Genomic DNA, 14,286 nt, shown 5'->3' on the forward strand with positions numbered 1-14,286 from the left:
TTTTCTTATCATAAATGTATGTTATATAAATTAAAAAGAGAAAATTGTTCCCAAAACAGTATACACATTTTAATTTGGAAATTTAAAACACTAGTGCTTTAATAGACAGGGGAATACAAATAAATTGTTCTATTTAAGACTAGGTATTTTAATTTTTGTCTTCTAATTATGATCAGAATTCTATATAATTTCCTGGAAAATGTTAGAAGACAATTTTCCCAACCTTTACAAATTTGGAATAAATCGATTTTAAATAAGGGAAGATAAATTAATAGAGGTCATTAGTTTTGTCATATTTGAATCATCAGTAATTGGTGTTTCTTGATACAAGGAATAAAATCAACAAGAATGCATTTGAGTTTAGATCACAGGTAATGTTGATATGAAATAAAATCCCCAAGTAAATTGACATTAAGGAATTCATATTTTCAACTGCAAAAACTCAGTCTAGATATTGTCTTAAACATTGAAATGCATTTCATTAAATAATTAGAATAAATGTTAAGATATCTTCATCTATCTACAAATGTAATTTAAGAGATTAAATGTAGCCTTAATACAGGAGTTGAGATATTTTTTTTCTATTGCTTCTTGAAGAAGTAAAATGGGAGCTATATAAAAATAAAAGGAAAATATTGGCAAGGGGTAGAAAAAAATCATCCACAGTTTAAAAAAATGAAATTGTATTTAATTATTTAAAAATTGAAATTCTATTTAATAATACATCAAGTAAAGATAACAGATAAACATTACTTTTACATTACAACTCCCTAATTTGAGTCATAATTGAGTAGTTCTTTTCAAACATTGAGCTATAAGACTATATGAGTGAAGACTGAAGTTTTCATGGAAGTGTTTGTCTATAAGCCATGCACAGTTAATACAACAAAGTCTTCTGGATAATAGTGTGGATGTTATCAATTATCTACACTTCACATGCTGGAATTCCTTTGGAGAGCCAATGCTAATTGGCTCTCTAATGGAGAGCATCAGAAGCTAATGATACCTATTAGACTAAGAAATATTTGGAATTTTTGATCCTTTATAGGCTGCCCTTGGTGTAATTACTTAGCTGAAGGACTGAATACCTCTGATTTGTAGCTTGATGACTGGGAACTCACCATCTATACACACACCACCCATATAATCAGTAACTTTTCGCTGAGACTTCTGATTTCCCTGATTAGTTTATTATATTGTACTGGGTCCCCAGTTACAATAGTCAGTTTATATGTAGAAGCATTCTGTTCCCATATCTTAGACTGTGACTTCTACCATGATGTGGAAACTTCTAGACACTTGGGCATCAAGCCTCTCTCACTTAGTAGAACTGTTCTATGGGACAGATTCACACATGTATCTATTTTTTTCTTGTTAAAAATATTTTCCTCCCCTGATAACATATATTGTTGTAGATTTAACAAAATTTGTAAGTAACCTACAAATTCTGGGTTATGGAATGTCTTTATGCATCTCTATTATTGTCAATGTATTGATTTGTCACTAATAATTATATTTGTTATTAAGTGTTCTAGACATTTTTCACATACACACAAGCATGCATTTAGATTTATAACAACCATTTGAGATCAATGTAAATATCCTTTTTATCATATGAGGAAACCAAGGCACAGGATTTATGAATATTCCTTGAACTCTTACAGCAAGAAATTGATAGTATTTAAATCTAGGCAACTTGACATCTGAGTTGAAGCTCTTAACTTTATTTCACTTGCTTTTTAAAATAATTTTTATTAATATTCAAACACAGTTGTCTCCTTTTTCCTACCACCACTTTCACCCACCCTACCCACTACCACCTCCCACCTTCAATCCTTACTTTTTAATAGAGAAACCCATGTAGACTGGTTAACAATTCAGAGAATGTGTTAGTATAGTATATCTAGAAGTCAATATAGCATTTGATGATATATATCATAGAAATAATTTTCATCTGCTTTGGAGATGGAGATGTGCTGAATATTTTCTTTAATCGAGCAGACTTGTAGCTGCATCTCAGGATTAAAACATCCACGATAACTGGGAGGGAAATGTGTTTTGAGACCATAAAACCATCATAGTTTCAACAGTTACACATATTTATTAATGACTTGTATTTACATATACAAAACAAAATAATCACACTTAAAGATGAGATTTAATTGCAAGAGAGAGTAAATGATTTAAATTCCTGAGCCAAAAATATCTTGATAGTGTGGAAGAGTAAGAAACTTTTCTCCAGCTTTCTAAGCTTTTCACCTATTAATCAACTTATCATTAGACAGATTAATAGAATAAAATGACCAAACTTAATGACACGCATATATATTGGAACCACACAAACATGAATGATTCACAGACACTTCCATATATAAGACATTCAGAGACAGAAAGGGAAAATTAAGTTTATATGATATTTTGAGCTAAGGATGAGGTAAGGCACCTTGGGGCTTCAGATGAAAGGAAGGTGATTCACAGGATGGTAATAAGAGCAGATGTTCAGTAATTAGAATTTGCCCTGCACTGTTCTAAAAGTAAATCATAAAAGTTTTTTCTGATGATAACTTCTATTATGGATAAGTCCCCTAATTAAAAATTCTTTAATAAAGAGGTAAAGTTTCTCATGAGCCTGAAAGGTCTCAAATGCCTTCAGTTCAAAATAATTCATGCACAAAAGTAGCACATCTTTTGGATACCTGTCCTAAAATCCTTCAACAGACTGCAGGAAAGGGCTGAATATCAAAAAATGACATAAAACAGGGAGAGAAAAAACTAAGATTTTGTATTTTCCTTCTATTTTCAAAACAAGTACAGAAGCCTGCATATTGGAGATGTGGACAAGCAGGAGCATCCATGGGAATGGGTTAGAGACATTACATCAACAATCAGGCTTAGAAGAAAAAATAAACAGAGCCACTTCAAAATAGAGTCAGAAATGCCATCCCAGGAGAACTGCCTTGCTTGTCTTATCCCTCAAACATTTGAAATGTTAAGACTGGGCAAAATAACATTTGGACGGGGTCTAAAACAGTATTGTATTCTGTTGGGAATTGCTCTGCCTGGTTTCAGAAGCTGTAACCCCCGCCAAGGCTAAGGCTGAGGGAGTGACCTTGGACCATAAGCCACCAAGGAGACAAAAGCTTATCTCCCTGGCAGGAGCACTGCTTCTGCTCCTTTTACTTCATCCATAACTGGCCCCCAATGCTTGGTCGATTAGCCAATGACAAGTAAGATTCCCCAAGGGGGGGCAATCTAAGACAAGCACAATCATGTGGGAGGCCCCCAAGGAAGGACTTGGGGGGCTACAGCAAAAGGGGGTGATGGACCCTCGCCCCTGAGTCCTTATTGTCTGAGAGAAATCTCCTAATCTCTTCGTTGCCTTACTTCCCTTGCTCCACCTAAGCCTGAAACAATGACAGAAGGTGATGCAGCCCTGTGCCGGAAAGGGCGGGTTCCCTGGGTGATCAAGCCTAAGGAAGAATATGTAAAATCCTGTGAAACCTGCTTTGTTTAGAATGCCCTTGATTAAATAATAAGGGTCCAAGCAAGACGTAAGTTCGTTCCTCAAGGTTTTACAGCTCTTTAGCTATCTGACCCTGACTCAGAATAGGCCCTCAGAGTTCTTTGTTATCTATTTTTTGATCCTTACTGCCTGTTAATGATTAATGAGCTTTACCTGAATTCCTGTGGAAATGAACCCAATAAAAGCCCATTGAGAAAGAGGCTCCTGGTCTTTCTCCTGTGAGAGGTCAGCCACCTTTCCTCCCCAAGCAGATCATGTCTTGGTAGACTTATTCTCCTCAGTGGCAGCCAGGGGTGCCCTGCGGGTGGAGCCCCCACCCCACAGGATTCCAAACAATGGTTTGCAACGCTAATAGGAAAGCAGACATTTTGACTATTGGACTGAAAATTAAAGATATTTTTAAAAATTAGTATCGGTATGTTAACTTACCTGTACTCATAGAAATTTTTTTCCTTAGCTTGTTTATACCTGCAGAAATTCCTCCTTTCTTCATGTAATTATTTCCCTTCCCTTTTTAATAAATATCCCTTGTTTTCACTTTGTGATCTGAACATTATTGGGTGTGCCTGAATCAGTGCTTCTGGATTAGCTATTCTTTTGGATCTCAGATAAACAAGTGTTACCTCTCACTATGGCCTTTTATTTCAGGTTAACTGATTCATGTGAAACATGTTTTCATTGGAAATCAGTAAAGATGATTTCAGCATAAGTTGTGTGGAAAATTTTTCCAGGACAATATCTACAGTGAAAGAAAGAATACGTCCACTGTATTCTGCTCTAGTCAAACCATAGGCTTTTTAAAAATATCTATCCATACTTGCACTAAAAAGTAACATAATCAGTACAGATATATTGTTGAGGAATGCAAACATTTTGGTGAAGGATGCCTTATGACATGAGATTGCTTGAAGAAGGTACAGCTTGAAAATGAAATTGAAACATGTTTAAAGTATGTTAAATTTCTTTAAAAAAGTAATTAGACAGTTGTTCAATTCTCCCAAGAGTAAACTTAAGGGAAAAGGGTGGAAGCCACACTAAGACAAGTCTTTGGTCAACATAAGGAAGCCCATTAAATATCCAGAGCTGCCAAGTGAGGAAGTAGTGAATTCTCAAGCCTAAAATTGAAAGCTATTTTGCTATACAGTTATGGAGCCATTTCAAGGACAACTGGAGTGTTAGACTTTATGCTAATAGAAATTTCTTCTGAACTACAAAAACTTAGGTTTTTTTCCCTTTTCACCATTTTGTCTATACCTGGAAATTGAGGTCAGAAAGGAAAGTTCTAGAGAGAAAGGATAACTGCTAATAAGTCTACATAACTCAACACCACAGAAATCATAGGCCTGCTAAGCAGAACTGGCCTGCTTGGGGATCATCACCATTTGCCTGCATAGAACTTTTATATTATAGCCCTTTATTTTCTGCTCTCTGCCTCCTGTATGTACATTGTCGGTTCAGTTCCAGTTTTAAAGATATAAAAAATGTAGCTGTAGATTTTAACTTCTATATAACAAGGGTTTCATTAGTCATCTGTACAACATGAAATTCCTTGAATACTGCTGTCCTGATGCCATAAAGACACTTAAAATATTTAGTGTAATAGAGAGTGATCATCTCTCTACTCATTTGGATCATTTTAATTTGACTCCAAGACAAATGTTTTAAATACAAGATCTGCCCAGTTTCTGGAGAAGAGAGTTCCTTCCTTAGATGTTCACTGGCTTCACTGACTTGGTCATATCTTTCAATAGAATCTTCATTTTCAGAGAATAGGTAGAAGATTAAGAGATAAAGGAAGGGCACTGCCATCAACTGAGCACCCACCATATGGTAAATACTGAGTTCTTCCTTCACATTTACTATTACATTTAGTCCTCACACCAAATTAAAGACATAGGAATGGCCATCTCAATTTCACAGATAAGGAAAGTGAAGTTCAGCTGTGGCAAGGTCTTAACTCCAAGGCAGAGCACTGGCTGGCATAGAGCTGCAGTCCATAATTGCACCCTCTGATTTTCATTGTACCGAGGAGGGTGGAAATACCAACAGACGCGGCATGAAAGAGCTTTCAAAAATCTAGTCCTTAATTGCTGCAAATCTACTCCCTGTAAAGATGTGCCATTTATAGACACAAGAATACAAACAACTCCAGAATAATTAACATTAGACCACAGGAGCTCTGAGAAAGCAGAACCCTAGGAGTAGAAAGTAAGTCTTCAGGCTTTTTACAGTTCTCCATGTTGAGAAATGTAACAATACATGTTTTTAAAGCTCCTGAAATAATTACATAGACAAAGAATTAAAGAGAACTAATGCAAACTACTGGAGTTTGAGAGAGCTCTCACTATACTTCTGAAAACTACTTACATTGTACTAGAAATAACCCAGATGTGTGAACGTCCAATATCCTAGAAATTCCTGATACCAATAGGATTCTAATCATTAAATCCAATATTCCCAGAAAAAAAGGAAAACCTCAACCACCACACCCCAATAGTGAATCTCCCATCTGCTTTTCCTTATAGAAATTAAATTTTGAGTTCTTGAATACATTGCAAACCTTTGTTTCTTTTCTGTCTGGAAAAATAACAGTGTGACCCCTGACTGCCTACTTGTTTTCCAACTGCTAATGTGATTCAGCCAATAAGTAGCAACCAATGGTGACTATTGCAATTCAAATTAAAAGGAGGAGAGTGGAATGATGTGCAGACAAAGCTCAGATGTGGGTTTGTTGATATTTGTAGCAGGAGGTTAATTAGCATTAACAGAAGTATCAGCAGTCACTTGGACTTACTCATAAGGTACTGACTGCTCTCAGCAGTATAGTACAGAGGAAAACAAGTCAGAATAGTTTTCTTTTTTCCTCTTACAGAAAACCATTTACAAAACAAACATAAAGTAATTGGATTCTTTTTTTTTTGTTTGCTCTCTGTTTCTCCTTTCCAGCTAAGTGTTCGATTTAGCTCCTTCTCTTGCTCCTTCCAAGTCCTACATGGTTTGAGTAGTAATAGAGTTAGTTGTACTTTCCTCTATCCTTTTTAATTTCTTTTCTCCCAGGCCCCTCCCCATTCTTTATTGTTTCTTTCCCTTTGGGAAACAATTTTATATATATGCTCTTTCATTTTCAATCAACAATGGGTGTATTATTCATAAGTTTTGGGTTATACAGATGCAAGGCACACATCCATCCCTCTGATCACTCTTGACCCATTAAAACCTTTTAAAGCTGCTATCTTCCCCTAATCTTTGCAATGATCAGGATAACTATTATATCCAATGTTTCACCCTTAAACAAAGGCCCAAAAAGTGTTTTATTTGTTTGTGTTGTGCTTTTCTTTATTTGTTCTCCAATAAAGAGAAACCATGTTTTGTTTCAGTTTTTGTTTTTGTTTTAATAGCACTTCCTTTTATCTATATTCAGGAGAGCTTGGGATCATTTGAAAAACTATTCTAGATATTCTCAAAATAAATGTCCACTATTTAGTAGCTGTAGAATTATTTAATATATACATGTTTTTATATTATTTAGTCATTCTTTGATGTTTTATAGGAAGTTTAATATTTTTATCTAGTGAGAAATATTAATTAGTAATGAAAGATCTATCAATAATAACCATTATGTGAATTAAATTATCTCTTGCATACAAGATTGTTACAGGGTGCAGCCAAGAGGGGGGACCCCAAATGGGCATTTGAATGGGGTCCAGAACTTAAGGTGTCCAGGAGATTTTAAGATGTCTCCATCCCTCCCACCCAGGGTGTGGGTTGGGGGAAGGGACAAATGGAGCAGGGCCATTGAGATCTGTTTTGCATAGCAACAGCCTTGCAGCTACCCTCTGGCATGGTCATTTAACATGTCTATAGCCTTTGGATGATGCATGGATATGTTAAATAGCTGTGATCATCTCTGAGCCAGGGGAATGGAAGTAACTTCCCCACCAAGACGTGACTGGGGGCAGATCCCCCAAGCTACAGCACCTGCGTGGGAGCTCGGAGAAGATTGGCTCCAGGATATGGGGCCACGCCTGGCCAGACTCAAGATGGCAGCCCAGTAAAGCTGGAAGGATACGAGTTCTGGCATGTGAAGCCGAGTGTGGGAGGAGTTGGAAATGAGGCTGCAGAGAAAGATTGGCCGCAGGGATTTAAAACTGAGACTTGGCGGCCATAGGAGAGAGAACCACACGGCTTTAGCAGAGTGGAGACTCCCGCATCCCAGAGAGGGAGAACCACATGGCTTTGACAGAGTGGGGACTCTCCTCTTCCCACAGCCCTGAGAAAGAGAACCACGCGGCTTTGGCAGAGTGGGGACTCTCCCCTTCCCGCAGCCCTGAGAGGGAGAACCACGAGGCCTGGACAGAGTGGGGACCCCCGCAGCTTTAGAAGGGGAACCACCACCTGGTTTTAGCAGAGATCCCGGCGACTCAGCTGAGGGTGCCGGGAACCCAGGGAGGTCTCCCAGTCGAGAAGGAGGACTAACTAAGAACCAGAGGACTGTCTGAGCCATGGACTTTGTTTTCCTTCCCTGAGATACTGGGCAAAGGGGGAAGGAAGGAAGGACTGTGTCTGTTTGTGGGTGTTTTGGGGGACTTTGTGATTTTTGATGAGGACATTAGGTCACTACTTGAAGTCTGTATAACATTAAATAAACATTTCCTTTCCTTTTCACAAATCTCTGGCATTGAGAGATGTCTTTCCTAGGGCGGCGGACATAACGGACACGGGGCCTTCTTTCAATAATAGTATATTGTCCCAGGCCCCCCTTGTTGTGTTCTGTAACAAGACTGCAGTTATTAGATTTTGTGAGAATATTTCTATTAATTTCTTTGTTCTTTTGTGGAGGAAACTAGAAATGGATATGAAAAAAAATTAAATAAATACATATGTATTTATCTATCAGTAGATTTTTTAAAACATTCTAACCACAAATCAAAGAAATGCTTAAAATAAGAGATTGGGTAGACAACATTGTTTTGCATAAAACATAAAAGGAAGTTAACAGTAACATAATTTCCACTTAGATTTGCCAAATCAGGTAGGACATATCCAAATATCTATATCTATCTGTCTACCTATTTACCTATCAAAAGTTTAGCTGTAGGTATTTATACAGCTGGCACTGTGTATGCTTCTCAGAGATATGAGTGTTTGTCACTAAGTCTCATGAACTATTGGATAGACAAGATGAATCAATAAACCCCTGAGAAATAATTTACCCAACCTTATCATACTGTGGAGAATACAAATGTGATGGGGTAGGCCAGAGCAGAGGTCCCTGGAAAATAAGGGAACCCCCAAGCCCTGCAAAAGGCGGGGTGGGGCCAGAAGGGTGCTGAGGGAGCTGAAGGCACAGTGTTTGAGGCACATTGCATAACAAAAGCGGATAAAATAGCTTGTGCCTTCCTGAAAGGAGGAGCTGTGGAAGGAGCCTGCTCTCAGGACAAATTGTAAATGTGACTGAGAACATAGCTGGGGAGAAGCTCACATAGCATCTGTGTGAGCTGTGGGGCCAACCGCTCCACTCTGCACTAACAAATACATATGCACCTTTGTGTGGCTGGGAAACTTTTGCTCTGACTAATGAGGGTCAAAGACATCTCAGAGCTGACAAAAATGGTAAACACTGATGCACCATAGGAAAAGCTGGACAATCTCACTGGCTTCCTGTGCATGTGGGTATTTGGGAGGGTGTTTTTTAAAGTAAAGGGTGGAAGAGGGCTCTCTCTCTCTCTTTCTCTCTCTCTCTCACACACACACACACACACACACACACACACACACATGCCTGGCACAAAGTAACTCTTTTGCTTTGGAACTTGGTGCAAGTTCTTTCTCTCTCTGGGCTTTTGGCATTTGGATGTCCTGGGCTTCTGGCCCTGCTTCCTGCATATATAGGAGTGCTCGTGGGACCAGGTAATGCTGGACCCACCAGAGGCTTAGACCTTGCATGGATGGAAGCCCACTCCTGGAGGCAGGGCCCCATGCTGAGACATGTGCCTCCTGGACTGCTGCATGGAGACTGAGAGCAAGTGCACCCCAGACCCTGAAGGAGAGAGCTGCTGCGAGAAGATGGCCACTGGGAAACGCACAAGTGCACATGCCAGAGAAGATGGGCATCTGTTTGTGTGACTGACTTAAAAACAGATGAGGAAATGGGGAACTTCTGGGCAGGGTTTTACAGTCTTTGGGGGAGCAAGCGACGTTCTGGACCGCATGAGAGAGAAGGGCTCCAAGCAGGAGTGCTCTCAGCTCCTCAAGGTTGGAAACCTGTTGATAAAAGTCTGTTTCCTTCAACACAAATTATTGGATCATGTGGGTTAAAGGCACCAAGTGGCTGAAACCCAGTTTGCATGGTTACACTGAGGCCTACAAATGGTAAATGAAAACACTAAAACAGTAGTTACTTAATGGCTGAGCTAAAGCTAAAATCTAAGTCCCTGACCCTTCATTCAGTTGCCTTTCCTTAAATCTATAATACCATATAAGTTATTACTTCTCAGCCTTTTGGCTAAGATCAAGTGTAGTATCTGTTTTTATAATGCCATATACGCGTTATCTGAGGAATCAGAGTAAAGAAATCTTTGGCTTTAATTTGACTTATCTTCTACCTTCTCTCTGTAAGGAAACATAGTGTGTAATCAATGAGCTAAAGAATTAGTTATCTGTTAAAAGGAAGGAAATTTTAGGAATTATGCAAGGCTATGGGCTTTTGGGAAATGAGTCCTTGGCTATAATAATCTCACTTATGAGACTAAGAGAATACCTCTCAGAAGGTCTTGCTTTTTTTCTTAGCCTGAACACTTTAATCCTTATTAATCCATATGTATCAGGGCATATAAACCACAAAATATCCCACTAAACCTCTGATAGTCAGCTTTTTCCACATAACACAACCAAAGCATGCTTTCCTTGGCACCTTTCATTGAATTAATAGACTTCTCTTTTGAAGCATGATTATAATTCTGTATATTATGACACAACTATATGTCAAGAACTTTATCCTTTATCTTCACAGAAACACTGTGAACTATGTACTGTAATTATATTTATTTAATACAAGTGGAAATTGAGAACCATAAAGGAGACATAATTTGCCTAAAGTTGCAACGTCTACTATGTAGAGTTGAATCAAGGTTTGTCTGGCTGCTGTGGTTATACTAAAGCAGGATAGAGAGAAATTTGGTGAAATTCCTGACAAGTGGAATAAGGAGGTAGGAGTTAACATCCTCACACCAAAACCTTCACCCCTACACATGACCAAAAGGAAACTGTTTAAGACAGAAAAATCCTTGAGGTGATTATAGAGGTCAACAGCAAAACTGACTAGAAGCAGATCATTCTAAGATGGAGGAAAAATTGACCAGAGACAGACCCCAAAGCTCATTATACTATTATAACAGGGTGCAGCCAAGAGGGGGGCCCCAAATAGGGATTTGGAATGGGGCCCAGAACTCAGGGTGTATTAGAAAGACATATAAGATGTCCTTACCCCTTCCTCTCTTCAGGTATGAGTTGGGGGAAGGGACAGTTGGAGCTGGGCCATTGACAACTGTTTTGTATAGCAACAGCTTTGCAGCTAACCTCTGGCATGGTCATTTAACATATCTAGAACCTTTAGCTGGTTGCACAGATATGTTCGATAGCTGTGGCCATGATGTGAGCCAGGAGGATGGAAGTAACTTCCCTCCCAGACATAACTGGGAGGCAACTCCCCCTAGTTACAGCACCTGCATAGTAGTTTGGAGATGATTGGCTCCATGACATTGGGTCATGCCTGCCCAGATTCACTATGGCAGCCCAGTAAAGCTGGAAGGACATGGGAGTGCTGGCAAGTGTAGCCAATTATGGGAGGAGTAGGAAATGGAGTTGCAGAGGAAGATTGGCGCAGGGATTAAAAATGGAGACTTGGAAGCCATTGGAGTGAGAACCATGTGGCTTTGCCAGAGTGGGGACTCCCATGGTTGTGTCAGAGAGAGGACCACATGGCTGTGGCAGTGCAGAGAACCATGCAGCTGTGGCCATGTAAGAGAGCCATGCAACTTTGCCAAAGTGGGGATCCCTGCAGCTTTAGTAGGGGGAACCACCATGTGGCTTTAGCAGAGAACCACCACTCGGCTTTGGTAGAGAAGCAACCTCTGCCACTTTGGTAGAAGAGGACCACGAGGCTTTGGGGTGCTCCCTTTGGCCGAGTGGCCTGGGAAGGAGGAGAGACTTTGCCTGGAAAAAGGGAGAAAGAACTCTTGCCAGTAGGCTATGAGAAGGTGCCACGTGGCTTTGGATTAATTAGAGATCCTGCCTGGATGGTGACACAGCTTATGGTGCTGGGAACCAAGGGAGGCCTACCAGCTGAGCACAGATTACTGGGAAGAACCGGGGACTGCCTGAACCATGGACTTCTATTTCTTTTCCTGAGATATGGTACCACAGACTGGGCAAAGGGGGGTATCCTAAAGGACTTTGATATTTTAATAAAAACATATGTCACTGCTTTAAGTTTGTATAGCATTAAATAAATATTTCCTTTCCTTTTCATAAATCTTTGGCATTTAGAGACATCATTTCTATAAGGTAGTAGACATAACAAACCTAGTGGGGGGTCCTTTCAGTAATAGTATATTGGTGTGCCCCACCCCCAGCCCCTTTTTTCTGTAACAGTTTTTGGCATCCCTGGGTGGCTCAATAATTGCCCCCTACTCCAGCCTTTTTCTGTGACACTCATTATGAGGAAAACTGACACAATTAGAAGGGTGGCCGAGGGAGACAAACACCATGACACTTTTGCCATGACACCTCTAAAATGGCCCATTTTAGGAACAAGACCTCCTTCCAATTAGGAGGCAAAGACAGAATTTGAAACCAAGAAATTCAGAAACTGGAAACTATGAAATCCCAAGAAGTAACTGACCACGTGTGCAACCTACTGGTAAGTTGGCCTGTGTCCACTGGAATGTGAACTTTTTGCTTCTTTCACAACAGTGCCTGTACCCTGGCCTCTTTCTTTTTCTCTACCTGAATAAGACTTGCTTTGTTCTCACTTCAGTTTGTCCTTGAAATTTTCCCTGGATAAGTCAAGAACTTGGAAGTTGCCTGACAAGGCAAGGATAGCCTTCAGTGTGGAAGCAATCTGGTAACAATACGAATTTGAAATTGCAAGAAAAAAAATAATTATTGCATTTTCTAAGCAAATTCAACAAGAAATAAACAATGGGCCTTGCTTCTTCACATCAAAGCCTCTTGAAATGATGTTGCTTAGCTGATATGTTCTCCTAAATTAGTGTATCCTATGGGAATAATTAAACAATAATTACTTATAAATGGCTTCCGGGAAATGCTGAAGCTGGACTCTGTTAGTCTACAACTAACAGAGCCTCCTAAACAAAATAATTGCAAACATGGCCATGCTTAAAATATCTTTTTATTTTGGTAGAACACTTGATGATACATGGTGTAAATTAGAGCACATTTGTCTTTGTAAGAGCATGCTACATATTTGATTCAAAGTTGATTTTGCATAATTGTTGCTCTAATAGATAATGATGCTTTAAAATATGAAGCCATATACCTATAATCAAAATATATCATATGTTTACTAAGTTTAGTAGTTGTTTCTAATACCAGAAAGGATTATGTTTTAGTAAGATATTTTTCAATGAAAATGAATGCAGTACTTTCTTATCATTAAAGAGAGGATTTGTTCTTTCTTCTTTATGGAAATTAAACTATAGTTTTCAGGAAAGTAAGGTAGCATTACAAATTATGAAATTGGACAGTTAGGGTTAATGTGTTGGGTATACTGATATAAAAATCATAACAAAGGAACTTTATAAATTTTTATCTCCATGGACGATAAACAAAAAAAGAATGTTACATTCAGTTTTAAAACATTTAGGTTCTCCTGGTGCCCCGAAACATAAAGAAGAATGCAAGTTTAAAAATGAGCCATGGGGTTCAGGAAGATGGTGGCGTGGTAGCAGGGAGCACATTCTCCTTCCCCTATGCACAGGAGAGAAACTGGCTGATCTGTGGAGGAACAGAACAAGGGGCCAACAATATCACAACATTTATGAAAACAGGACATCAAAAATTATAGTGGACATTGGAAAACCAGACAGACGGTAAAGAGACTGCTTCAGGATAATAAGGGCCCAGGCGTCAGCATAGGGACCAGGGAGGTTGCAGTCCACAGGCCCCGTGCTCCCAGATCTGCCTCAGGGCACCTGGGAGAGCAGAGTCACTGCTCCCTCCCCGGACAACAAGGATTGAGTTGCACCGGGGGAGGCCTTGTTGCTTGAAGGCACAGAGAGGGGAGTGAGACTGAGAAACAATCACACAGGGGCTGTGAGCACCCGTGCATAGCCCTGGGAAGAGTGAGTGCCCCAGCCTGCGCGACCAAGGGTGGCCTGGTGAAGTGCCCACGACCCCAACCCGGTAAGAGTGTGGTTCTGTGGAAGACCCAGACCCCACAGCCCTGAACAAGGGCACTGGCATTCGAGGATTTCTGGAGCCTGCGGTGGTGAACTCAGGGAAAAAATGCACTCCTTTGGGATTCCCGAGTCTCACATGGTGAACCCAAAGACATGGACACTTCTTGGGTTCCTGGAGCCAGCAGCGGGGAAATTGGGGGAGGAGCGCAACCCCTCTTGATCCCCTGAGCTTACATCGTGAACCCAGAAAAGACGAGGGCACTCTGTGGGACCCCAGAGGCCAGGAGACCACAGCAGTGAGCTCCAGAGAGCATGGTTGGGAGCGCCCATACCCACACCAAG

General features: G+C 39.9%; 1 pseudogene; it reads left to right on the top strand.

The window, feature by feature from the left end:
- Positions 1-10,008: 10,008 nt before the first annotated feature.
- Positions 10,009-10,133, top strand: LOC123820329 (annotated as a pseudogene).
- Positions 10,134-14,286: the final 4,153 nt, after the last annotated feature.

The sequence above is a fragment of the Phyllostomus hastatus genome, unplaced genomic scaffold (assembly GCF_019186645.2).
Source record: "Phyllostomus hastatus isolate PE091 unplaced genomic scaffold, TTU_PhHast_1.1 phas_contig_34, whole genome shotgun sequence".
Taxonomy (NCBI): domain Eukaryota; kingdom Metazoa; phylum Chordata; class Mammalia; order Chiroptera; family Phyllostomidae; genus Phyllostomus; species Phyllostomus hastatus.